Source organism: Lytechinus pictus, chromosome 2 (genome assembly GCF_037042905.1).
Source record: "Lytechinus pictus isolate F3 Inbred chromosome 2, Lp3.0, whole genome shotgun sequence".
NCBI classification, from domain to species: domain Eukaryota; kingdom Metazoa; phylum Echinodermata; class Echinoidea; order Temnopleuroida; family Toxopneustidae; genus Lytechinus; species Lytechinus pictus.
The window spans coordinates 31,962,486-31,988,821 of NC_087246.1; the positions used below are offsets into that span (position 1 = coordinate 31,962,486).

General features: G+C 35.9%; 19 non-coding genes across 19 annotated transcripts; all 19 read right to left on the reverse strand.

The window, feature by feature from the left end:
• Window positions 1–112: 112 nt before the first annotated feature.
• LOC129255143 (U1 spliceosomal RNA) lies at window positions 113–274 on the reverse strand. Its single transcript, XR_008583840.1, has one exon. It is a non-coding gene; the product is annotated as a U1 spliceosomal RNA (small nuclear RNA).
• A 1,243-nt stretch (window positions 275–1,517) lies between these two features.
• LOC129255155 (U1 spliceosomal RNA) lies at window positions 1,518–1,679 on the reverse strand. The gene has a single exon (XR_008583851.1). It is a non-coding gene; the product is annotated as a U1 spliceosomal RNA (small nuclear RNA).
• A 1,243-nt stretch (window positions 1,680–2,922) lies between these two features.
• On the reverse strand, window positions 2,923–3,084 carry LOC129255167 (U1 spliceosomal RNA). The gene has a single exon (XR_008583862.2). It is a non-coding gene; the product is annotated as a U1 spliceosomal RNA (small nuclear RNA).
• Window positions 3,085–4,327: 1,243 nt separating this feature from the next.
• LOC129255160 (U1 spliceosomal RNA) lies at window positions 4,328–4,489 on the reverse strand. The gene has a single exon (XR_008583856.2). It is a non-coding gene; the product is annotated as a U1 spliceosomal RNA (small nuclear RNA).
• Window positions 4,490–5,732: 1,243 nt separating this feature from the next.
• LOC135153361 (U1 spliceosomal RNA) lies at window positions 5,733–5,894 on the reverse strand. Its single transcript, XR_010292813.1, has one exon. It is a non-coding gene; the product is annotated as a U1 spliceosomal RNA (small nuclear RNA).
• Window positions 5,895–7,137: 1,243 nt separating this feature from the next.
• On the reverse strand, window positions 7,138–7,299 carry LOC129255150 (U1 spliceosomal RNA). The gene has a single exon (XR_008583846.1). It is a non-coding gene; the product is annotated as a U1 spliceosomal RNA (small nuclear RNA).
• Window positions 7,300–8,542: 1,243 nt separating this feature from the next.
• LOC135153362 (U1 spliceosomal RNA) lies at window positions 8,543–8,704 on the reverse strand. Its single transcript, XR_010292814.1, has one exon. It is a non-coding gene; the product is annotated as a U1 spliceosomal RNA (small nuclear RNA).
• Window positions 8,705–9,947: 1,243 nt separating this feature from the next.
• On the reverse strand, window positions 9,948–10,109 carry LOC135153363 (U1 spliceosomal RNA). Its single transcript, XR_010292815.1, has one exon. It is a non-coding gene; the product is annotated as a U1 spliceosomal RNA (small nuclear RNA).
• A 1,243-nt stretch (window positions 10,110–11,352) lies between these two features.
• On the reverse strand, window positions 11,353–11,514 carry LOC135153364 (U1 spliceosomal RNA). Its single transcript, XR_010292816.1, has one exon. It is a non-coding gene; the product is annotated as a U1 spliceosomal RNA (small nuclear RNA).
• Window positions 11,515–12,757: 1,243 nt separating this feature from the next.
• LOC135153366 (U1 spliceosomal RNA) lies at window positions 12,758–12,919 on the reverse strand. The gene has a single exon (XR_010292819.1). It is a non-coding gene; the product is annotated as a U1 spliceosomal RNA (small nuclear RNA).
• Window positions 12,920–14,162: 1,243 nt separating this feature from the next.
• On the reverse strand, window positions 14,163–14,324 carry LOC135153367 (U1 spliceosomal RNA). Its single transcript, XR_010292820.1, has one exon. It is a non-coding gene; the product is annotated as a U1 spliceosomal RNA (small nuclear RNA).
• Window positions 14,325–15,568: 1,244 nt separating this feature from the next.
• LOC135153368 (U1 spliceosomal RNA) lies at window positions 15,569–15,730 on the reverse strand. The gene has a single exon (XR_010292821.1). It is a non-coding gene; the product is annotated as a U1 spliceosomal RNA (small nuclear RNA).
• Window positions 15,731–16,972: 1,242 nt separating this feature from the next.
• On the reverse strand, window positions 16,973–17,134 carry LOC135153369 (U1 spliceosomal RNA). Its single transcript, XR_010292822.1, has one exon. It is a non-coding gene; the product is annotated as a U1 spliceosomal RNA (small nuclear RNA).
• Window positions 17,135–18,377: 1,243 nt separating this feature from the next.
• On the reverse strand, window positions 18,378–18,539 carry LOC135153370 (U1 spliceosomal RNA). The gene has a single exon (XR_010292824.1). It is a non-coding gene; the product is annotated as a U1 spliceosomal RNA (small nuclear RNA).
• A 1,243-nt stretch (window positions 18,540–19,782) lies between these two features.
• LOC135153371 (U1 spliceosomal RNA) lies at window positions 19,783–19,944 on the reverse strand. The gene has a single exon (XR_010292825.1). It is a non-coding gene; the product is annotated as a U1 spliceosomal RNA (small nuclear RNA).
• Window positions 19,945–21,187: 1,243 nt separating this feature from the next.
• Window positions 21,188–21,349, reverse strand: LOC135153372 (U1 spliceosomal RNA). Its single transcript, XR_010292826.1, has one exon. It is a non-coding gene; the product is annotated as a U1 spliceosomal RNA (small nuclear RNA).
• Window positions 21,350–22,592: 1,243 nt separating this feature from the next.
• Window positions 22,593–22,754, reverse strand: LOC135153373 (U1 spliceosomal RNA). Its single transcript, XR_010292827.1, has one exon. It is a non-coding gene; the product is annotated as a U1 spliceosomal RNA (small nuclear RNA).
• A 1,243-nt stretch (window positions 22,755–23,997) lies between these two features.
• On the reverse strand, window positions 23,998–24,159 carry LOC135153374 (U1 spliceosomal RNA). Its single transcript, XR_010292828.1, has one exon. It is a non-coding gene; the product is annotated as a U1 spliceosomal RNA (small nuclear RNA).
• A 1,243-nt stretch (window positions 24,160–25,402) lies between these two features.
• Window positions 25,403–25,564, reverse strand: LOC135153375 (U1 spliceosomal RNA). Its single transcript, XR_010292829.1, has one exon. It is a non-coding gene; the product is annotated as a U1 spliceosomal RNA (small nuclear RNA).
• Window positions 25,565–26,336: the final 772 nt, after the last annotated feature.

Below are 26,336 nucleotides of genomic sequence, written 5' to 3' on the forward strand. Positions count from 1 at the left end.
GACCTAATACCTGAAATGGTTGAAATGAACAAAATTAAGAGATGAATTAATTCTTAAAACCATGGAATCATTTGTTGTCATTCTATTATCTTTCTTTGCATTGGTTGAATTGTAGGAGATAGCGCGAACGCAGATCTCCGCTATCATAAATTGTACGCCCGAGTTCCCCACGTTTGGGGGAATCGCAAGGTTCAGCAAGCCGGAGTGCAATGGCAAGCCTCGCCCTGGGGGTGCATCCTTCTTGATCAATGCGACCCCTGCGCCAGGTAAGTATGCTCTCCATTCATCGGTCACCGTACTTGATCAAATCTTATCTGCGATATAAAGCAGTTAATCATCTCACTCTACAAAGAGAAAACAGTCACATGATTTGATGGGTCTGTAGAATTTTTGTCAAATTTTGAGAATTAGAAACCTCAAATCTCTGTGTTACTCTCTGGAGCGAAATTAATGACGTATTCATGTAATTTAATGATTTAAGTTTAATAACCAGTACAAAATTGCAGGCAAAATCTGAAAAAGTAAGGATATGAATATTCATGAACTTGACAATAACTCTACTGACGTCGTAGATTATAATGACAAAAGCGTTACAACGATGAAAGCTTACTCGCATCCTGTTATAGGGTCAACCTTTCTTTTATTGGTCGTCATCATACTTTGGCAAAATCATACATTGATCTATTAAATATTTCGTAACAAAGATCTCTAGTTTGTAGCAGACCCTGAATCTTTTGTCCCATTTTAGAATGAAATGTGTGATGCTTTAATATCTCAATAAAGTTACCATGATTATATCTTTCCATATTAGGCGAAAAAAAAACACCACAAAGTTGAAACTAGCTCAGCCATTGAATCAGTCGTCAATAGCCTGAAAGTGACCCAAAGGAAATGACCATGCACCGTGATTTTTACCCATTTTTTGAAAAAAAATGTGACGAAAAACATTGGTTGGTTCATGCTGACGCTTTTAACGAGTTATTTATTTTTAGATAAGAAGCGTAATGCAACTTTTTACCAGTAACTAATGCTCATACCGGAAACGAAACAACGATGGACCAATAGGTTTTGAAATACGCCAAGTTGCAGTATGTATTATTTGGTAGGATTACCTTAAAAGATGTTTTTACAGAGGTTGTTTCAATGAGAAAACTACTTTAGGGTGCTTTTTATCGGAAACTTGCGACCTAGTATAATGAGCGAGCCAATTAGCTGGAAAATCAATCTTTCAAATTTTAATCAAAATCTTTCAAAACTTAGCCAAGTATATTTCGACATACATTTCGCACTAAAGGAATATACTATTATTGTTACGCTGATTAAAACCCGAGCTTTTATTAAAGGGATAGCAATCCCATTCCAAAAAGAAATGAAGAATCCAATGGTTCGAAAATTCATGCATATAGACCTAATACCTGAAATGGTTGAAATGAACAAAATTAAGAGATGAATTAATTCTTAAAACCATGGAATCATTTGTTGTCATTCTATTATCTTTCTTTGCATTGGTTGAATTGTAGGAGATAGCGCGAACGCAGATCTCCGCTATCATAAATTGTACGCCCGAGTTCCCCACGTTTGGGGGAATCGCAAGGTTCAGCAAGCCGGAGTGCAATGGCAAGCCTCGCCCTGGGGGTGCATCCTTCTTGATCAATGCGACCCCTGCGCCAGGTAAGTATGCTCTCCATTCATCGGTCACCGTACTTGATCAAATCTTATCTGCGATATAAAGCAGTTAATCATCTCACTCTACAAAGAGAAAACAGTCACATGATTTGATGGGTCTGTAGAATTTTTGTCAAATTTTGAGAATTAGAAACCTCAAATCTCTGTGTTACTCTCTGGAGCGAAATTAATGACGTATTCATGTAATTTAATGATTTAAGTTTAATAACCAGTACAAAATTGCAGGCAAAATCTGAAAAAGTAAGGATATGAATATTCATGAACTTGACAATAACTCTACTGACGTCGTAGATTATAATGACAAAAGCGTTACAACGATGAAAGCTTACTCGCATCCTGTTATAGGGTCAACCTTTCTTTTATTGGTCGTCATCATACTTTGGCAAAATCATACATTGATCTATTAAATATTTCGTAACAAAGATCTCTAGTTTGTAGCAGACCCTGAATCTTTTGTCCCATTTTAGAATGAAATGTGTGATGCTTTAATATCTCAATAAAGTTACCATGATTATATCTTTCCATATTAGGCGAAAAAAAAACACCACAAAGTTGAAACTAGCTCAGCCATTGAATCAGTCGTCAATAGCCTGAAAGTGACCCAAAGGAAATGACCATGCACCGTGATTTTTACCCATTTTTTGAAAAAAAATGTGACGAAAAACATTGGTTGGTTCATGCTGACGCTTTTAACGAGTTATTTATTTTTAGATAAGAAGCGTAATGCAACTTTTTACCAGTAACTAATGCTCATACCGGAAACGAAACAACGATGGACCAATAGGTTTTGAAATACGCCAAGTTGCAGTATGTATTATTTGGTAGGATTACCTTAAAAGATGTTTTTACAGAGGTTGTTTCAATGAGAAAACTACTTTAGGGTGCTTTTTATCGGAAACTTGCGACCTAGTATAATGAGCGAGCCAATTAGCTGGAAAATCAATCTTTCAAATTTTAATCAAAATCTTTCAAAACTTAGCCAAGTATATTTCGACATACATTTCGCACTAAAGGAATATACTATTATTGTTACGCTGATTAAAACCCGAGCTTTTATTAAAGGGATAGCAATCCCATTCCAAAAAGAAATGAAGAATCCAATGGTTCGAAAATTCATGCATATAGACCTAATACCTGAAATGGTTGAAATGAACAAAATTAAGAGATGAATTAATTCTTAAAACCATGGAATCATTTGTTGTCATTCTATTATCTTTCTTTGCATTGGTTGAATTGTAGGAGATAGCGCGAACGCAGATCTCCGCTATCATAAATTGTACGCCCGAGTTCCCCACGTTTGGGGGAATCGCAAGGTTCAGCAAGCCGGAGTGCAATGGCAAGCCTCGCCCTGGGGGTGCATCCTTCTTGATCAATGCGACCCCTGCGCCAGGTAAGTATGCTCTCCATTCATCGGTCACCGTACTTGATCAAATCTTATCTGCGATATAAAGCAGTTAATCATCTCACTCTACAAAGAGAAAACAGTCACATGATTTGATGGGTCTGTAGAATTTTTGTCAAATTTTGAGAATTAGAAACCTCAAATCTCTGTGTTACTCTCTGGAGCGAAATTAATGACGTATTCATGTAATTTAATGATTTAAGTTTAATAACCAGTACAAAATTGCAGGCAAAATCTGAAAAAGTAAGGATATGAATATTCATGAACTTGACAATAACTCTACTGACGTCGTAGATTATAATGACAAAAGCGTTACAACGATGAAAGCTTACTCGCATCCTGTTATAGGGTCAACCTTTCTTTTATTGGTCGTCATCATACTTTGGCAAAATCATACATTGATCTATTAAATATTTCGTAACAAAGATCTCTAGTTTGTAGCAGACCCTGAATCTTTTGTCCCATTTTAGAATGAAATGTGTGATGCTTTAATATCTCAATAAAGTTACCATGATTATATCTTTCCATATTAGGCGAAAAAAAAACACCACAAAGTTGAAACTAGCTCAGCCATTGAATCAGTCGTCTATAGCCTGAAAGTGACCCAAAGGAAATGACCATGCACCGTGATTTTTACCCATTTTTCGAAAAAAAATGTGACGAAAAACATTGGTTGGTTCATGCTGACGCTTTAAACGAGTTATTTATTTTTAGATAAGAAGCGTAATGCAACTTTTTACCAGTAACTAATGCTCATACCGGAAACGAAACAACGATGGACCAATAGGTTTTGAAATACGCCAAGTTGCAGTATGTATTATTTGGTAGGATTACCTTAAAAGATGTTTTTACAGAGGTTGTTTCAATGAGAAAACTACTTTAGGGTGCTTTTTATCGGAAACTTGCGACCTAGTATAATGAGCGAGCCAATTAGCTGGAAAATCAATCTTTCAAATTTTAATCCAAATCTTTCAAAACTTAGCCAAGTATATTTCGACATACATTTCGCACTAAAGGAATATACTATTATTGTTACGCTGATTAAAACCCGAGCTTTTATTAAAGGGATAGCAATCCCATTCCAAAAAGAAATGAAGAATCCAATGGTTCGAAAATTCATGCATATAGACCTAATACCTGAAATGGTTGAAATGAACAAAATTAAGAGATGAATTAATTCTTAAAACCATGGAATCATTTGTTGTCATTCTATTATCTTTCTTTGCATTGGTTGAATTGTAGGAGATAGCGCGAACGCAGATCTCCGCTATCATAAATTGTACGCCCGAGTTCCCCACGTTTGGGGGAATCGCAAGGTTCAGCAAGCCGGAGTGCAATGGCAAGCCTCGCCCTGGGGGTGCATCCTTCTTGATCAATGCGACCCCTGCGCCAGGTAAGTATGCTCTCCATTCATCGGTCACCGTACTTGATCAAATCTTATCTGCGATATAAAGCAGTTAATCATCTCACTCTACAAAGAGAAAACAGTCACATGATTTGATGGGTCTGTAGAATTTTTGTCAAATTTTGAGAATTAGAAACCTCAAATCTCTGTGTTACTCTCTGGAGCGAAATTAATGACGTATTCATGTAATTTAATGATTTAAGTTTAATAACCAGTACAAAATTGCAGGCAAAATCTGAAAAAGTAAGGATATGAATATTCATGAACTTGACAATAACTCTACTGACGTCGTAGATTATAATGACAAAAGCGTTACAACGATGAAAGCTTACTCGCATCCTGTTATAGGGTCAACCTTTATTTTATTGGTCGTCATCATACTTTGGCAAAATCATACATTGATCTATTAAATATTTCGTAACAAAGATCTGTAGTTTGTAGCAGACCCTGAATCTTTTGTCCCATTTTAGAATGAAATGTGTGATGCTTTAATATCTCAATAAAGTTACCATGATTATATCTTTCCATATTAGGCGAAAAAAAAACACCACAAAGTTGAAACTAGCTCAGCCATTGAATCAGTCGTCAATAGCCTGAAAGTGACCCAAAGGAAATGACCATGCACCGTGATTTTTACCCATTTTTCGAAAAAAAATGTGACGAAAAACATTGGTTGGTTCATGCTGACGCTTTTAACGAGTTATTTATTTTTAGATAAGAAGCGTAATGCAACTTTTTACCAGTAACTAATGCTCATACCGGAAACGAAACAACGATGGACCAATAGGTTTTGAAATACGCCAAGTTGCAGTATGTATTATTTGGTAGGATTACCTTAAAAGATGTTTTTACAGAGGTTGTTTCAATGAGAAAACTACTTTAGGGTGCTTTTTATCGGAAACTTGCGACCTAGTATAATGAGCGAGCCAATTAGCTGGAAAATCAATCTTTCAAATTTTAATCCAAATCTTTCAAAACTTAGCCAAGTATATTTCGACATACATTTCGCACTAAAGGAATATACTATTATTGTTACGCTGATTAAAACCCGAGCTTTTATTAAAGGGATAGCAATCCCATTCCAAAAAGAAATGAAGAATCCAATGGTTCGAAAATTCATGCATATAGACCTAATACCTGAAATGGTTGAAATGAACAAAATTAAGAGATGAATTAATTCTTAAAACCATGGAATCATTTGTTGTCATTCTATTATCTTTCTTTGCATTGGTTGAATTGTAGGAGATAGCGCGAACGCAGATCTCCGCTATCATAAATTGTACGCCCGAGTTCCCCACGTTTGGGGGAATCGCAAGGTTCAGCAAGCCGGAGTGCAATGGCAAGCCTCGCCCTGGGGGTGCATCCTTCTTGATCAATGCGACCCCTGCGCCAGGTAAGTATGCTCTCCATTCATCGGTCACCGTACTTGATCAAATCTTATCTGCGATATAAAGCAGTTAATCATCTCACTCTACAAAGAGAAAACAGTCACATGATTTGATGGGTCTGTAGAATTTTTGTCAAATTTTGAGAATTAGAAACCTCAAATCTCTGTGTTACTCTCTGGAGCGAAATTAATGACGTATTCATGTAATTTAATGATTTAAGTTTAATAACCAGTACAAAATTGCAGGCAAAATCTGAAAAAGTAAGGATATGAATATTCATGAACTTGACAATAACTCTACTGACGTCGTAGATTATAATGACAAAAGCGTTACAACGATGAAAGCTTACTCGCATCCTGTTATAGGGTCAACCTTTCTTTTATTGGTCGTCATCATACTTTGGCAAAATCATACATTGATCTATTAAATATTTCGTAACAAAGATCTCTAGTTTGTAGCAGACCCTGAATCTTTTGTCCCATTTTAGAATGAAATGTGTGATGCTTTAATATCTCAATAAAGTTACCATGATTATATCTTTCCATATTAGGCGAAAAAAAAACACCACAAAGTTGAAACTAGCTCAGCCATTGAATCAGTCGTCTATAGCCTGAAAGTGACCCAAAGGAAATGACCATGCACCGTGATTTTTACCCATTTTTCGAAAAAAAATGTGACGAAAAACATTGGTTGGTTCATGCTGACGCTTTAAACGAGTTATTTATTTTTAGATAAGAAGCGTAATGCAACTTTTTACCAGTAACTAATGCTCATACCGGAAACGAAACAACGATGGACCAATAGGTTTTGAAATACGCCAAGTTGCAGTATGTATTATTTGGTAGGATTACCTTAAAAGATGTTTTTACAGAGGTTGTTTCAATGAGAAAACTACTTTAGGGTGCTTTTTATCGGAAACTTGCGACCTAGTATAATGAGCGAGCCAATTAGCTGGAAAATCAATCTTTCAAATTTTAATCCAAATCTTTCAAAACTTAGCCAAGTATATTTCGACATACATTTCGCACTAAAGGAATATACTATTATTGTTACGCTGATTAAAACCCGAGCTTTTATTAAAGGGATAGCAATCCCATTCCAAAAAGAAATGAAGAATCCAATGGTTCGAAAATTCATGCATATAGACCTAATACCTGAAATGGTTGAAATGAACAAAATTAAGAGATGAATTAATTCTTAAAACCATGGAATCATTTGTTGTCATTCTATTATCTTTCTTTGCATTGGTTGAATTGTAGGAGATAGCGCGAACGCAGATCTCCGCTATCATAAATTGTACGCCCGAGTTCCCCACGTTTGGGGGAATCGCAAGGTTCAGCAAGCCGGAGTGCAATGGCAAGCCTCGCCCTGGGGGTGCATCCTTCTTGATCAATGCGACCCCTGCGCCAGGTAAGTATGCTCTCCATTCATCGGTCACCGTACTTGATCAAATCTTATCTGCGATATAAAGCAGTTAATCATCTCACTCTACAAAGAGAAAACAGTCACATGATTTGATGGGTCTGTAGAATTTTTGTCAAATTTTGAGAATTAGAAACCTCAAATCTCTGTGTTACTCTCTGGAGCGAAATTAATGACGTATTCATGTAATTTAATGATTTAAGTTTAATAACCAGTACAAAATTGCAGGCAAAATCTGAAAAAGTAAGGATATGAATATTCATGAACTTGACAATAACTCTACTGACGTCGTAGATTATAATGACAAAAGCGTTACAACGATGAAAGCTTACTCGCATCCTGTTATAGGGTCAACCTTTATTTTATTGGTCGTCATCATACTTTGGCAAAATCATACATTGATCTATTAAATATTTCGTAACAAAGATCTGTAGTTTGTAGCAGACCCTGAATCTTTTGTCCCATTTTAGAATGAAATGTGTGATGCTTTAATATCTCAATAAAGTTACCATGATTATATCTTTCCATATTAGGCGAAAAAAAAACACCACAAAGTTGAAACTAGCTCAGCCATTGAATCAGTCGTCAATAGCCTGAAAGTGACCCAAAGGAAATGACCATGCACCGTGATTTTTACCCATTTTTTGAAAAAAAATGTGACGAAAAACATTGGTTGGTTCATGCTGACGCTTTTAACGAGTTATTTATTTTTAGATAAGAAGCGTAATGCAACTTTTTACCAGTAACTAATGCTCATACCGGAAACGAAACAACGATGGACCAATAGGTTTTGAAATACGCCAAGTTGCAGTATGTATTATTTGGTAGGATTACCTTAAAAGATGTTTTTACAGAGGTTGTTTCAATGAGAAAACTACTTTAGGGTGCTTTTTATCGGAAACTTGCGACCTAGTATAATGAGCGAGCCAATTAGCTGGAAAATCAATCTTTCAAATTTTAATCCAAATCTTTCAAAACTTAGCCAAGTATATTTCGACATACATTTCGCACTAAAGGAATATACTATTATTGTTACGCTGATTAAAACCCGAGCTTTTATTAAAGGGATAGCAATCCCATTCCAAAAAGAAATGAAGAATCCAATGGTTCGAAAATTCATGCATATAGACCTAATACCTGAAATGGTTGAAATGAACAAAATTAAGAGATGAATTAATTCTTAAAACCATGGAATCATTTGTTGTCATTCTATTATCTTTCTTTGCATTGGTTGAATTGTAGGAGATAGCGCGAACGCAGATCTCCGCTATCATAAATTGTACGCCCGAGTTCCCCACGTTTGGGGGAATCGCAAGGTTCAGCAAGCCGGAGTGCAATGGCAAGCCTCGCCCTGGGGGTGCATCCTTCTTGATCAATGCGACCCCTGCGCCAGGTAAGTATGCTCTCCATTCATCGGTCACCGTACTTGATCAAATCTTATCTGCGATATAAAGCAGTTAATCATCTCACTCTACAAAGAGAAAACAGTCACATGATTTGATGGGTCTGTAGAATTTTTGTCAAATTTTGAGAATTAGAAACCTCAAATCTCTGTGTTACTCTCTGGAGCGAAATTAATGACGTATTCATGTAATTTAATGATTTAAGTTTAATAACCAGTACAAAATTGCAGGCAAAATCTGAAAAAGTAAGGATATGAATATTCATGAACTTGACAATAACTCTACTGACGTCGTAGATTATAATGACAAAAGCGTTACAACGATGAAAGCTTACTCGCATCCTGTTATAGGGTCAACCTTTATTTTATTGGTCGTCATCATACTTTGGCAAAATCATACATTGATCTATTAAATATTTCGTAACAAAGATCTGTAGTTTGTAGCAGACCCTGAATCTTTTGTCCCATTTTAGAATGAAATGTGTGATGCTTTAATATCTCAATAAAGTTACCATGATTATATCTTTCCATATTAGGCGAAAAAAAAACACCACAAAGTTGAAACTAGCTCAGCCATTGAATCAGTCGTCAATAGCCTGAAAGTGACCCAAAGGAAATGACCATGCACCGTGATTTTTACCCATTTTTCGAAAAAAAATGTGACGAAAAACATTGGTTGGTTCATGCTGACGCTTTTAACGAGTTATTTATTTTTAGATAAGAAGCGTAATGCAACTTTTTACCAGTAACTAATGCTCATACCGGAAACGAAACAACGATGGACCAATAGGTTTTGAAATACGCCAAGTTGCAGTATGTATTATTTGGTAGGATTACCTTAAAAGATGTTTTTACAGAGGTTGTTTCAATGAGAAAACTACTTTAGGGTGCTTTTTATCGGAAACTTGCGACCTAGTATAATGAGCGAGCCAATTAGCTGGAAAATCAATCTTTCAAATTTTAATCCAAATCTTTCAAAACTTAGCCAAGTATATTTCGACATACATTTCGCACTAAAGGAATATACTATTATTGTTACGCTGATTAAAACCCGAGCTTTTATTAAAGGGATAGCAATCCCATTCCAAAAAGAAATGAAGAATCCAATGGTTCGAAAATTCATGCATATAGACCTAATACCTGAAATGGTTGAAATGAACAAAATTAAGAGATGAATTAATTCTTAAAACCATGGAATCATTTGTTGTCATTCTATTATCTTTCTTTGCATTGGTTGAATTGTAGGAGATAGCGCGAACGCAGATCTCCGCTATCATAAATTGTACGCCCGAGTTCCCCACGTTTGGGGGAATCGCAAGGTTCAGCAAGCCGGAGTGCAATGGCAAGCCTCGCCCTGGGGGTGCATCCTTCTTGATCAATGCGACCCCTGCGCCAGGTAAGTATGCTCTCCATTCATCGGTCACCGTACTTGATCAAATCTTATCTGCGATATAAAGCAGTTAATCATCTCACTCTACAAAGAGAAAACAGTCACATGATTTGATGGGTCTGTAGAATTTTTGTCAAATTTTGAGAATTAGAAACCTCAAATCTCTGTGTTACTCTCTGGAGCGAAATTAATGACGTATTCATGTAATTTAATGATTTAAGTTTAATAACCAGTACAAAATTGCAGGCAAAATCTGAAAAAGTAAGGATATGAATATTCATGAACTTGACAATAACTCTACTGACGTCGTAGATTATAATGACAAAAGCGTTACAACGATGAAAGCTTACTCGCATCCTGTTATAGGGTCAACCTTTCTTTTATTGGTCGTCATCATACTTTGGCAAAATCATACATTGATCTATTAAATATTTCGTAACAAAGATCTGTAGTTTGTAGCAGACCCTGAATCTTTTGTCCCATTTTAGAATGAAATGTGTGATGCTTTAATATCTCAATAAAGTTACCATGATTATATCTTTCCATATTAGGCGAAAAAAAAACACCACAAAGTTGAAACTAGCTCAGCCATTGAATCAGTCGTCTATAGCCTGAAAGTGACCCAAAGGAAATGACCATGCACCGTGATTTTTACCCATTTTTCGAAAAAAAATGTGACGAAAAACATTGGTTGGTTCATGCTGACGCTTTAAACGAGTTATTTATTTTTAGATAAGAAGCGTAATGCAACTTTTTACCAGTAACTAATGCTCATACCGGAAACGAAACAACGATGGACCAATAGGTTTTGAAATACGCCAAGTTGCAGTATGTATTATTTGGTAGGATTACCTTAAAAGATGTTTTTACAGAGGTTGTTTCAATGAGAAAACTACTTTAGGGTGCTTTTTATCGGAAACTTGCGACCTAGTATAATGAGCGAGCCAATTAGCTGGAAAATCAATCTTTCAAATTTTAATCCAAATCTTTCAAAACTTAGCCAAGTATATTTCGACATACATTTCGCACTAAAGGAATATACTATTATTGTTACGCTGATTAAAACCCGAGCTTTTATTAAAGGGATAGCAATCCCATTCCAAAAAGAAATGAAGAATCCAATGGTTCGAAAATTCATGCATATAGACCTAATACCTGAAATGGTTGAAATGAACAAAATTAAGAGATGAATTAATTCTTAAAACCATGGAATCATTTGTTGTCATTCTATTATCTTTCTTTGCATTGGTTGAATTGTAGGAGATAGCGCGAACGCAGATCTCCGCTATCATAAATTGTACGCCCGAGTTCCCCACGTTTGGGGGAATCGCAAGGTTCAGCAAGCCGGAGTGCAATGGCAAGCCTCGCCCTGGGGGTGCATCCTTCTTGATCAATGCGACCCCTGCGCCAGGTAAGTATGCTCTCCATTCATCGGTCACCGTACTTGATCAAATCTTATCTGCGATATAAAGCAGTTAATCATCTCACTCTACAAAGAGAAAACAGTCACATGATTTGATGGGTCTGTAGAATTTTTGTCAAATTTTGAGAATTAGAAACCTCAAATCTCTGTGTTACTCTCTGGAGCGAAATTAATGACGTATTCATGTAATTTAATGATTTAAGTTTAATAACCAGTACAAAATTGCAGGCAAAATCTGAAAAAGTAAGGATATGAATATTCATGAACTTGACAATAACTCTACTGACGTCGTAGATTATAATGACAAAAGCGTTACAACGATGAAAGCTTACTCGCATCCTGTTATAGGGTCAACCTTTATTTTATTGGTCGTCATCATACTTTGGCAAAATCATACATTGATCTATTAAATATTTCGTAACAAAGATCTGTAGTTTGTAGCAGACCCTGAATCTTTTGTCCCATTTTAGAATGAAATGTGTGATGCTTTAATATCTCAATAAAGTTACCATGATTATATCTTTCCATATTAGGCGAAAAAAAAACACCACAAAGTTGAAACTAGCTCAGCCATTGAATCAGTCGTCAATAGCCTGAAAGTGACCCAAAGGAAATGACCATGCACCGTGATTTTTACCCATTTTTCGAAAAAAAATGTGACGAAAAACATTGGTTGGTTCATGCTGACGCTTTTAACGAGTTATTTATTTTTAGATAAGAAGCGTAATGCAACTTTTTACCAGTAACTAATGCTCATACCGGAAACGAAACAACGATGGACCAATAGGTTTTGAAATACGCCAAGTTGCAGTATGTATTATTTGGTAGGATTACCTTAAAAGATGTTTTTACAGAGGTTGTTTCAATGAGAAAACTACTTTAGGGTGCTTTTTATCGGAAACTTGCGACCTAGTATAATGAGCGAGCCAATTAGCTGGAAAATCAATCTTTCAAATTTTAATCCAAATCTTTCAAAACTTAGCCAAGTATATTTCGACATACATTTCGCACTAAAGGAATATACTATTATTGTTACGCTGATTAAAACCCGAGCTTTTATTAAAGGGATAGCAATCCCATTCCAAAAAGAAATGAAGAATCCAATGGTTCGAAAATTCATGCATATAGACCTAATACCTGAAATGGTTGAAATGAACAAAATTAAGAGATGAATTAATTCTTAAAACCATGGAATCATTTGTTGTCATTCTATTATCTTTCTTTGCATTGGTTGAATTGTAGGAGATAGCGCGAACGCAGATCTCCGCTATCATAAATTGTACGCCCGAGTTCCCCACGTTTGGGGGAATCGCAAGGTTCAGCAAGCCGGAGTGCAATGGCAAGCCTCGCCCTGGGGGTGCATCCTTCTTGATCAATGCGACCCCTGCGCCAGGTAAGTATGCTCTCCATTCATCGGTCACCGTACTTGATCAAATCTTATCTGCGATATAAAGCAGTTAATCATCTCACTCTACAAAGAGAAAACAGTCACATGATTTGATGGGTCTGTAGAATTTTTGTCAAATTTTGAGAATTAGAAACCTCAAATCTCTGTGTTACTCTCTGGAGCGAAATTAATGACGTATTCATGTAATTTAATGATTTAAGTTTAATAACCAGTACAAAATTGCAGGCAAAATCTGAAAAAGTAAGGATATGAATATTCATGAACTTGACAATAACTCTACTGACGTCGTAGATTATAATGACAAAAGCGTTACAACGATGAAAGCTTACTCGCATCCTGTTATAGGGTCAACCTTTCTTTTATTGGTCGTCATCATACTTTGGCAAAATCATACATTGATCTATTAAATATTTCGTAACAAAGATCTGTAGTTTGTAGCAGACCCTGAATCTTTTGTCCCATTTTAGAATGAAATGTGTGATGCTTTAATATCTCAATAAAGTTACCATGATTATATCTTTCCATATTAGGCGAAAAAAAAACACCACAAAGTTGAAACTAGCTCAGCCATTGAATCAGTCGTCTATAGCCTGAAAGTGACCCAAAGGAAATGACCATGCACCGTGATTTTTACCCATTTTTCGAAAAAAAATGTGACGAAAAACATTGGTTGGTTCATGCTGACGCTTTAAACGAGTTATTTATTTTTAGATAAGAAGCGTAATGCAACTTTTTACCAGTTACTAATGCTCATACCGGAAACGAAACAACGATGGACCAATAGGTTTTGAAATACGCCAAGTTGCAGTATGTATTATTTGGTAGGATTACCTTAAAAGATGTTTTTACAGAGGTTGTTTCAATGAGAAAACTACTTTAGGGTGCTTTTTATCGGAAACTTGCGACCTAGTATAATGAGCGAGCCAATTAGCTGGAAAATCAATCTTTCAAATTTTAATCCAAATCTTTCAAAACTTAGCCAAGTATATTTCGACATACATTTCGCACTAAAGGAATATACTATTATTGTTACGCTGATTAAAACTCGAGCTTTTATTAAAGGGATAGCAATCCAATTCCAAAAAGAAATGAAGAATCCAATGGTTCGAAAATTCATGCATATAGACCTAATACCTGAAATGGTTGAAATGAACAAAATTAAGAGATGAATTAATTCTTAAAACCATGGAATCATTTGTTGTCATTCTATTATCTTTCTTTGCATTGGTTGAATTGTAGGAGATAGCGCGAACGCAGATCTCCGCTATCATAAATTGTACGCCCGAGTTCCCCACGTTTGGGGGAATCGCAAGGTTCAGCAAGCCGGAGTGCAATGGCAAGCCTCGCCCTGGGGGTGCATCCTTCTTGATCAATGCGACCCCTGCGCCAGGTAAGTATGCTCTCCATTCATCGGTCACCGTACTTGATCAAATCTTATCTGCGATATAAAGCAGTTAATCATCTCACTCTACAAAGAGAAAACAGTCACATGATTTGATGGGTCTGTAGAATTTTTGTCAAATTTTGAGAATTAGAAACCTCAAATCTCTGTGTTACTCTCTGGAGCGAAATTAATGACGTATTCATGTAATTTAATTATTTAAGTTTAATAACCAATACAAAATTGCAGGCAAAATCTGAAAAAGTAAGGATATGAATATTCATGAACTTGACAATAACTCTACTGACGTCGTAGATTATAATGACAAAAGCGTTACAACGATGAAAGCTTACTCGCATCCTGTTATAGGGTCAACCTTTCTTTTATTGGTCGTCATCATACTTTGGCAAAATCATACATTGATCTATTAAATATTTCGTAACAAAGATCTGTAGTTTGTAGCAGACCCTGAATCTTTTGTCCCATTTTAGAATGAAATGTGTGATGCTTTAATATCTCAATAAAGTTACCATGATTATATCTTTCCATATTAGGCGAAAAAAAAACACCACAAAGTTGAAACTAGCTCAGCCATTGAATCAGTCGTCAATAGCCTGAAAGTGACCCAAAGGAAATGACCATGCACCGTGATTTTTACCCATTTTTTGAAAAAAAAATGTGACGAAAAACATTGGTTGGTTCATGCTGACGCTTTTAACGAGTTATTTATTTTTAGATAAGAAGCGTAATGCAACTTTTTACCAGTAACTAATGCTCATACCGGAAACGAAACAACGATGGACCAATAGGTTTTGAAATACGCCAAGTTGCAGTATGTATTATTTGGTAGGATTACCTTAAAAGATGTTTTTACAGAGGTTGTTTCAATGAGAAAACTACTTTAGGGTGCTTTTTATCGGAAACTTGCGACCTAGTATAATGAGCGAGCCAATTAGCTGGAAAATCAATCTTTCAAATTTTAATCCAAATCTTTCAAAACTTAGCCAAGTATATTTCGACATACATTTCGCACTAAAGGAATATACTATTATTGTTACGCTGATTAAAACCCGAGCTTTTATTAAAGGGATAGCAATCCCATTCCAAAAAGAAATCAAGAATCCAATGGTTCGAAAATTCATGCATATAGACCTAATACCTGAAATGGTTGAAATGAACAAAATTAAGAGATGAATTAATTCTTAAAACCATGTAATCATTTGTTGTCATTCTATTATCTTTCTTTGCATTGGTTGAATTGTAGGAGATAGCGCGAACGCAGATCTCCGCTATCATAAATTGTACGCCCGAGTTCCCCACGTTTGGGGGAATCGCAAGGTTCAGCAAGCCGGAGTGCAATGGCAAGCCTCGCCCTGGGGGTGCATCCTTCTTGATCAATGCGACCCCTGCGCCAGGTAAGTATGCTCTCCATTCATCGGTCACCGTACTTGATCAAATCTTATCTGCGATATAAAGCAGTTAATCATCTCACTCTACAAAGAGAAAACAGTCACATGATTTGATGGGTCTGTAGAATTTTTGTCAAATTTTGAGAATTAGAAACCTCAAATCTCTGTGTTACTCTCTGGAGCGAAATTAATGACGTATTCATGTAATTTAATGATTTAAGTTTAATAACCAGTACAAAATTGCAGGCAAAATCTGAAAAAGTAAGGATATGAATATTCATGAACTTGACAATAACTCTACTGACGTCGTAGATTATAATGACAAAAGCGTTACAACGATGAAAGCTTACTCGCATCCTGTTATAGGGTCAACCTTTCTTTTATTGGTCGTCATCATACTTTGGCAAAATCATACATTGATCTATTAAATATTTCGTAACAAAGATCTCTAGTTTGTAGCAGACCCTGAATCTTTTGTCCCATTTTAGAATGAAATGTGTGATGCTTTAATATCTCAATAAAGTTACCATGATTATATCTTTCCATATTAGGCGAAAAAAAACACCACAAAGTTGAAACTAGCTCAGCCATTGAATCAGTCGTCTATAGCCTGAAAGTGACCCAAAGGAAATGACCATGCACCGTGATTTTTACCCATTTTTCGAAAAAAAATGTGACGAAAAACATTGGTTGGTTCATGCTGACGCTTTAAACGAGTTATTTATTTTTAGATAAGAAGCGTAATGCAACTTTTTACCAGTAACTAATGCTCATACCGGAAACGAAACAACGATGGACCAATAGGTTTTGAAATACGCCAAGTTGCAGTATGTATTATTTGGTAGGATTACCTTAAAAAATGTTTTTACAGAGGTTGTTTCAATGAGAAAACTACTTTAGGGTGCTTTTTATCGGAAACTTGCGACCTAGTATAATGAGCGAGCCAATTAGCTGGAAAATCAATCTTTCAAATTTTAATCCAAATCTTTCAAAACTTAGCCAAGTATATTTCGACATACATTTCGCACTAAAGGAATATACTATTATTGTTACGCTGATTAAAACCCGAGCTTTTATTAAAGGGATAGCAATCCCATTCCAAAAAGAAATGAAGAATCCAATGGTTCGAAAATTCATGCATATAGACCTAATACCTGAAATGGTTGAAATGAACAAAATTAAGAGATGAATTAATTCTTAAAACCATGGAATCATTTGTTGTCATTCTATTATCTTTCTTTGCATTGGTTGAATTGTAGGAGATAGCGCGAACGCAGATCTCCGCTATCATAAATTGTACGCCCGAGTTCCCCACGTTTGGGGGAATCGCAAGGTTCAGCAAGCCGGAGTGCAATGGCAAGCCTCGCCCTGGGGGTGCATCCTTCTTGATCAATGCGACCCCTGCGCCAGGTAAGTATGCTCTCCATTCATCGGTCACCGTACTTGATCAAATCTTATCTGCGATATAAAGCAGTTAATCATCTCACTCTACAAAGAGAAAACAGTCACATGATTTGATGGGTCTGTAGAATTTTTGTCAAATTTTGAGAATTAGAAACCTCAAATCTCTGTGTTACTCTCTGGAGCGAAATTAATGACGTATTCATGTAATTTAATGATTTAAGTTTAATAACCAGTACAAAATTGCAGGCAAAATCTGAAAAAGTAAGGATATGAATATTCATGAACTTGACAATAACTCTACTGACGTCGTAGATTATAATGACAAAAGCGTTACAACGATGAAAGCTTACTCGCATCCTGTTATAGGGTCAACCTTTCTTTTATTGGTCGTCATCATACTTTGGCAAAATCATACATTGATCTATTAAATATTTCGTAACAAAGATCTGTAGTTTGTAGCAGACCCTGAATCTTTTGTCCCATTTTAGAATGAAATGTGTGATGCTTTAATATCTCAATAAAGTTACCATGATTATATCTTTCCATATTAGGCGAAAAAAAAACACCACAAAGTTGAAACTAGCTCAGCCATTGAATCAGTCGTCTATAGCCTGAAAGTGACCCAAAGGAAATGACCATGCACCGTGATTTTTACCCATTTTTCGAAAAAAAATGTGACGAAAAACATTGGTTGGTTCATGCTGACGCTTTAAACGAGTTATTTATTTTTAGATAAGAAGCGTAATGCAACTTTTTACCAGTAACTAATGCTCATACCGGAAACGAAACAACGATGGACCAATAGGTTTTGAAATACGCCAAGTTGCAGTATGTATTATTTGGTAGGATTACCTTAAAAGATGTTTTTACAGAGGTTGTTTCAATGAGAAAACTACTTTAGGGTGCTTTTTATCGGAAACTTGCGACCTAGTATAATGAGCGAGCCAATTAGCTGGAAAATCAATCTTTCAAATTTTAATCCAAATCTTTCAAAACTTAGCCAAGTATATTTCGACATACATTTCGCACTAAAGGAATATACTATTATTGTTACGCTGATTAAAACCCGAGCTTTTATTAAAGGGATAGCAATCCCATTCCAAAAAGAAATGAAGAATCCAATGGTTCGAAAATTCATGCATATAGACCTAATACCTGAAATGGTTGAAATGAACAAAATTAAGAGATGAATTAATTCTTAAAACCATGGAATCATTTGTTGTCATTCTATTATCTTTCTTTGCATTGGTTGAATTGTAGGAGATAGCGCGAACGCAGATCTCCGCTATCATAAATTGTACGCCCGAGTTCCCCACGTTTGGGGGAATCGCAAGGTTCAGCAAGCCGGAGTGCAATGGCAAGCCTCGCCCTGGGGGTGCATCCTTCTTGATCAATGCGACCCCTGCGCCAGGTAAGTATGCTCTCCATTCATCGGTCACCGTACTTGATCAAATCTTATCTGCGATATAAAGCAGTTAATCATCTCACTCTACAAAGAGAAAACAGTCACATGATTTGATGGGTCTGTAGAATTTTTGTCAAATTTTGAGAATTAGAAACCTCAAATCTCTGTGTTACTCTCTGGAGCGAAATTAATGACGTATTCATGTAATTTAATGATTTAAGTTTAATAACCAGTACAAAATTGCAGGCAAAATCTGAAAAAGTAAGGATATGAATATTCATGAACTTGACAATAACTCTACTGACGTCGTAGATTATAATGACAAAAGCGTTACAACGATGAAAGCTTACTCGCATCCTGTTATAGGGTCAACCTTTATTTTATTGGTCGTCATCATACTTTGGCAAAATCATACATTGATCTATTAAATATTTCGTAACAAAGATCTGTAGTTTGTAGCAGACCCTGAATCTTTTGTCCCATTTTAGAATGAAATGTGTGATGCTTTAATATCTCAATAAAGTTACCATGATTATATCTTTCCATATTAGGCGAAAAAAAAACACCACAAAGTTGAAACTAGCTCAGCCATTGAATCAGTCGTCAATAGCCTGAAAGTGACCCAAAGGAAATGACCATGCACCGTGATTTTTACCCATTTTTTGAAAAAAAATGTGACGAAAAACATTGGTTGGTTCATGCTGACGCTTTTAACGAGTTATTTATTTTTAGATAAGAAGCGTAATGCAACTTTTTACCAGTAACTAATGCTCATACCGGAAACGAAACAACGATGGACCAATAGGTTTTGAAATACGCCAAGTTGCAGTATGTATTATTTGGTAGGATTACCTTAAAAGATGTTTTTACAGAGGTTGTTTCAATGAGAAAACTACTTTAGGGTGCTTTTTATCGGAAACTTGCGACCTAGTATAATGAGCGAGCCAATTAGCTGGAAAATCAATCTTTCAAATTTTAATCCAAATCTTTCAAAACTTAGCCAAGTATATTTCGACATACATTTCGCACTAAAGGAATATACTATTATTGTTACGCTGATTAAAACCCGAGCTTTTATTAAAGGGATAGCAATCCCATTCCAAAAAGAAATGAAGAATCCAATGGTTCGAAAATTCATGCATATAGACCTAATACCTGAAATGGTTGAAATGAACAAAATTAAGAGATGAATTAATTCTTAAAACCATGGAATCATTTGTTGTCATTCTATTATCTTTCTTTGCATTGGTTGAATTGTAGGAGATAGCGCGAACGCAGATCTCCGCTATCATAAATTGTACGCCCGAGTTCCCCACGTTTGGGGGAATCGCAAGGTTCAGCAAGCCGGAGTGCAATGGCAAGCCTCGCCCTGGGGGTGCATCCTTCTTGATCAATGCGACCCCTGCGCCAGGTAAGTATGCTCTCCATTCATCGGTCACCGTACTTGTTCAAATCTTATCTGCGATATAAAGCAGTTAATCATCTCACTCTACAAAGAGAAAACAGTCACATGATTTGATGGGTCTGTAGAATTTTTGTCAAATTTTGAGAATTAGAAACCTCAAATCTCTGTGTTACTCTCTGGAGCGAAATTAATGACGTATTCATGTAATTTAATGATTTAAGTTTAATAACCAGTACAAAATTGCAGGCAAAATCTGAAAAAGTAAGGATATGAATATTCATGAACTTGACAATAACTCTACTGACGTCGTAGATTATAATGACAAAAGCGTTACAACGATGAAAGCTTACTCGCATCCTGTTATAGGGTCAACCTTTATTTTATTGGTCGTCATCATACTTTGGCAAAATCATACATTGATCTATTAAATATTTCGTAACAAAGATCTGTAGTTTGTAGCAGACCCTGAATCTTTTGTCCCATTTTAGAATGAAATGTGTGATGCTTTAATATCTCAATAAAGTTACCATGATTATATCTTTCCATATTAGGCGAAAAAAAAACACCACAAAGTTGAAACTAGCTCAGCCATTGAATCAGTCGTCAATAGCCTGAAAGTGACCCAAAGGAAATGACCATGCACCGTGATTTTTACCCATTTTTTGAAAAAAAATGTGACGAAAAACATTGGTTGGTTCATGCTGACGCTTTTAACGAGTTATTTATTTTTAGATAAGAAGCGTAATGCAACTTTTTACCAGTAACTAATGCTCATACCGGAAACGAAACAACGATGGACCAATAGGTTTTGAAATACGCCAAGTTGCAGTATGTATTATTTGGTAGGATTACCTTAAAAGATGTTTTTACAGAGGTTGTTTCAATGAGAAAACTACTTTAGGGTGCTTTTTATCGGAAACTTGCGACCTAGTATAATGAGCGAGCCAATTAGCTGGAAAATCAATCTTTCAAATTTTAATCAAAATCTTTCAAAACTTAGCCAAGTATATTTCGACATACATTTCGCACTAAAGGAATATACTATTATTGTTACGCTGATTAAAACCCGAGCTTTTATTAAAGGGATAGCAATCCCATTCCAAAAAGAAATGAAGAATCCAATGGTTCGAAAATTCATGCATATAGACCTAATACCTGAAATGGTTGAAATGAACAAAATTAAGAGATGAATTAATTCTTAAAACCATGGAATCATTTGTTGTCATTCTATTATCTTTCTTTGCATTGGTTGAATTGTAGGAGATAGCGCGAACGCAGATCTCCGCTATCATAAATTGTACGCCCGAGTTCCCCACGTTTGGGGGAATCGCAAGGTTCAGCAAGCCGGAGTGCAATGGCAAGCCTCGCCCTGGGGGTGCATCCTTCTTGATCAATGCGACCCCTGCGCCAGGTAAGTATGCTCTCCATTCATCGGTCACCGTACTTGATCAAATCTTATCTGCGATATAAAGCAGTTAATCATCTCACTCTACAAAGAGAAAACAGTCACATGATTTGATGGGTCTGTAGAATTTTTGTCAAATTTTGAGAATTAGAAACCTCAAATCTCTGTGTTACTCTCTGGAGCGAAATTAATGACGTATTCATGTAATTTAATGATTTAAGTTTAATAACCAGTACAAAATTGCAGGCAAAATCTGAAAAAGTAAGGATATGAATATTCATGAACTTGACAATAACTCTACTGACGTCGTAGATTATAATGACAAAAGCGTTACAACGATGAAAGCTTACTCGCATCCTGTTATAGGGTCAACCTTTATTTTATTGGTCGTCATCATACTTTGGCAAAATCATACATTGATCTATTAAATATTTCGTAACAAAGATCTGTAGTTTGTAGCAGACCCTGAATCTTTTGTCCCATTTTAGAATGAAATGTGTGATGCTTTAATATCTCAATAAAGTTACCATGATTATATCTTTCCATATTAGGCGAAAAAAAAACACCACAAAGTTGAAACTAGCTCAGCCATTGAATCAGTCGTCAATAGCCTGAAAGTGACCCAAAGGAAATGACCATGCACCGTGATTTTTACCCATTTTTTGAAAAAAAATGTGACGAAAAACATTGGTTGGTTCATGCTGACGCTTTTAACGAGTTATTTATTTTTAGATAAGAAGCGTAATGCAACTTTTTACCAGTAACTAATGCTCATACCGGAAACGAAACAACGATGGACCAATAGGTTTTGAAATACGCCAAGTTGCAGTATGTATTATTTGGTAGGATTACCTTAAAAGATGTTTTTACAGAGGTTGTTTCAATGAGAAAACTACTTTAGGGTGCTTTTTATCGGAAACTTGCGACCTAGTATAATGAGCGAGCCAATTAGCTGGAAAATCAATCTTTCAAATTTTAATCCAAATCTTTCAAAACTTAGCCAAGTATATTTCGACATACATTTCGCACTAAAGGAATATACTATTATTGTTACGCTGATTAAAACCCGAGCTTTTATTAAAGGGATAGCAATCCCATTCCAAAAAGAAATGAAGAATCCAATGGTTCGAAAATTCATGCATATAGACCTAATACCTGAAATGGTTGAAATGAACAAAATTAAGAGATGAATTAATTCTTAAAACCATGGAATCATTTGTTGTCATTCTATTATCTTTCTTTGCATTGGTTGAATTGTAGGAGATAGCGCGAACGCAGATCTCCGCTATCATAAATTGTACGCCCGAGTTCCCCACGTTTGGGGGAATCGCAAGGTTCAGCAAGCCGGAGTGCAATGGCAAGCCTCGCCCTGGGGGTGCATCCTTCTTGATCAATGCGACCCCTGCGCCAGGTAAGTATGCTCTCCATTCATCGGTCACCGTACTTGATCAAATCTTATCTGCGATATAAAGCAGTTAATCATCTCACTCTACAAAGAGAAAACAGTCACATGATTTGATGGGTCTGTAGAATTTTTGTCAAATTTTGAGAATTAGAAACCTCAAATCTCTGTGTTACTCTCTGGAGCGAAATTAATGACGTATTCATGTAATTTAATGATTTAAGTTTAATAACCAGTACAAAATTGCAGGCAAAATCTGAAAAAGTAAGGATATGAATATTCATGAACTTGACAATAACTCTACTGACGTCGTAGATTATAATGACAAAAGCGTTACAACGATGAAAGCTTACTCGCATCCTGTTATAGGGTCAACCTTTATTTTATTGGTCGTCATCATACTTTGGCAAAATCATACATTGATCTATTAAATATTTCGTAACAAAGATCTGTAGTTTGTAGCAGACCCTGAATCTTTTGTCCCATTTTAGAATGAAATGTGTGATGCTTTAATATCTCAATAAAGTTACCATGATTATATCTTTCCATATTAGGCGAAAAAAAAACACCACAAAGTTGAAACTAGCTCAGCCATTGAATCAGTCGTCAATAGCCTGAAAGTGACCCAAAGGAAATGACCATGCACCGTGATTTTTACCCATTTTTTGAAAAAAAATGTGACGAAAAACATTGGTTGGTTCATGCTGACGCTTTTAACGAGTTATTTATTTTTAGATAAGAAGCGTAATGCAACTTTTTACCAGTAACTAATGCTCATACCGGAAACGAAACAACGATGGACCAATAGGTTTTGAAATACGCCAAGTTGCAGTATGTATTATTTGGTAGGATTACCTTAAAAGATGTTTTTACAGAGGTTGTTTCAATGAGAAAACTACTTTAGGGTGCTTTTTATCGGAAACTTGCGACCTAGTATAATGAGCGAGCCAATTAGCTGGAAAATCAATCTTTCAAATTTTAATCCAAATCTTTCAAAACTTAGCCAAGTATATTTCGACATACATTTCGCACTAAAGGAATATACTATTATTGTTACGCTGATTAAAACCCGAGCTTTTATTAAAGGGATAGCAATCCCATTCCAAAAAGAAATGAAGAATCCAATGGTTCGAAAATTCATGCATATAGACCTAATACCTGAAATGGTTGAAATGAACAAAATTAAGAGATGAATTAATTCTTAAAACCATGGAATCATTTGTTGTCATTCTATTATCTTTCTTTGCATTGGTTGAATTGTAGGAGATAGCGCGAACGCAGATCTCCGCTATCATAAATTGTACGCCCGAGTTCCCCACGTTTGGGGGAATCGCAAGGTTCAGCAAGCCGGAGTGCAATGGCAAGCCTCGCCCTGGGGGTGCATCCTTCTTGATCAATGCGACCCCTGCGCCAGGTAAGTATGCTCTCCATTCATCGGTCACCGTACTTGATCAAATCTTATCTGCGATATAAAGCAGTTAATCATCTCACTCTACAAAGAGAAAACAGTCACATGATTTGATGGGTCTGTAGAATTTTTGTCAAATTTTGAGAATTAGAAACCTCAAATCTCTGTGTTACTCTCTGGAGCGAAATTAATGACGTATTCATGTAATTTAATGATTTAAGTTTAATAACCAGTACAAAATTGCAGGCAAAATCTGAAAAAGTAAGGATATGAATATTCATGAACTTGACAATAACTCTACTGACGTCGTAGATTATAATGACAAAAGCGTTACAACGATGAAAGCTTACTCGCATCCTGTTATAGGGTCAACCTTTATTTTATTGGTCGTCATCATACTTTGGCAAAATCATACATTGATCTATTAAATATTTCGTAACAAAGATCTGTAGTTTGTAGCAGACCCTGAATCTTTTGTCCCATTTTAGAATGAAATGTGTGATGCTTTAATATCTCAATAAAGTTACCATGATTATATCTTTCCATATTAGGCGAAAAAAAAACACCACAAAGTTGAAACTAGCTCAGCCATTGAATCAGTCGTCAATAGCCTGAAAGTGACCCAAAGGAAATGACCATGCACCGTGATTTTTACCCATTTTTTGAAAAAAAATGTGACGAAAAACATTGGTTGGTTCATGCTGACGCTTTTAACGAGTTATTTATTTTTAGATAAGAAGCGTAATGCAACTTTTTACCAGTAACTAATGCTCATACCGGAAACGAAACAACGATGGACCAATAGGTTTTGAAATACGCCAAGTTGCAGTATGTATTATTTGGTAGGATTACCTTAAAAGATGTTTTTACAGAGGTTGTTTCAATGAGAAAACTACTTTAGGGTGCTTTTTATCGGAAACTTGCGACCTAGTATAATGAGCGAGCCAATTAGCTGGAAAATCAATCTTTCAAATTTTAATCCAAATCTTTCAAAACTTAGCCAAGTATATTTCGACATACATTTCGCACTAAAGGAATATACTATTATTGTTACGCTGATTAAAACCCGAGCTTTTATTAAAGGGATAGCAATCCCATTCCAAAAAGAAATGAAGAATCCAATGGTTCGAAAATTCATGCATATAGACCTAATACCTGAAATGGTTGAAATGAACAAAATTAAGAGATGAATTAATTCTTAAAACCATGGAATCATTTGTTGTCATTCTATTATCTTTCTTTGCATTGGTTGAATTGTAGGAGATAGCGCGAACGCAGATCTCCGCTATCATAAATTGTACGCCCGAGTTCCCCACGTTTGGGGGAATCGCAAGGTTCAGCAAGCCGGAGTGCAATGGCAAGCCTCGCCCTGGGGGTGCATCCTTCTTGATCAATGCGACCCCTGCGCCAGGTAAGTATGCTCTCCATTCATCGGTCACCGTACTTGTTCAAATCTTATCTGCGATATAAAGCAGTTAATCATCTCACTCTACAAAGAGAAAACAGTCACATGATTTGATGGGTCTGTAGAATTTTTGTCAAATTTTGAGAATTAGAAACCTCAAATCTCTGTGTTACTCTCTGGAGCGAAATTAATGACGTATTCATGTAATTTAATGATTTAAGTTTAATAACCAGTACAAAATTGCAGGCAAAATCTGAAAAAGTAAGGATATGAATATTCATGAACTTGACAATAACTCTACTGACGTCGTAGATTATAATGACAAAAGCGTTACAACGATGAAAGCTTACTCGCATCCTGTTATAGGGTCAACCTTTATTTTATTGGTCGTCATCATACTTTGGCAAAATCATACATTGATCTATTAAATATTTCGTAACAAAGATCTGTAGTTTGTAGCAGACCCTGAATCTTTTGTCCCATTTTAGAATGAAATGTGTGATGCTTTAATATCTCAATAAAGTTACCATGATTATATCTTTCCATATTAGGCGAAAAAAAAACACCACAAAGTTGAAACTAGCTCAGCCATTGAATCAGTCGTCAATAGCCTGAAAGTGACCCAAAGGAAATGACCATGCACCGTGATTTTTACCCATTTTTTGAAAAAAAATGTGACGAAAAACATTGGTTGGTTCATGCTGACGCTTTTAACGAGTTATTTATTTTTAGATAAGAAGCGTAATGCAACTTTTTACCAGTAACTAATGCTCATACCGGAAACGA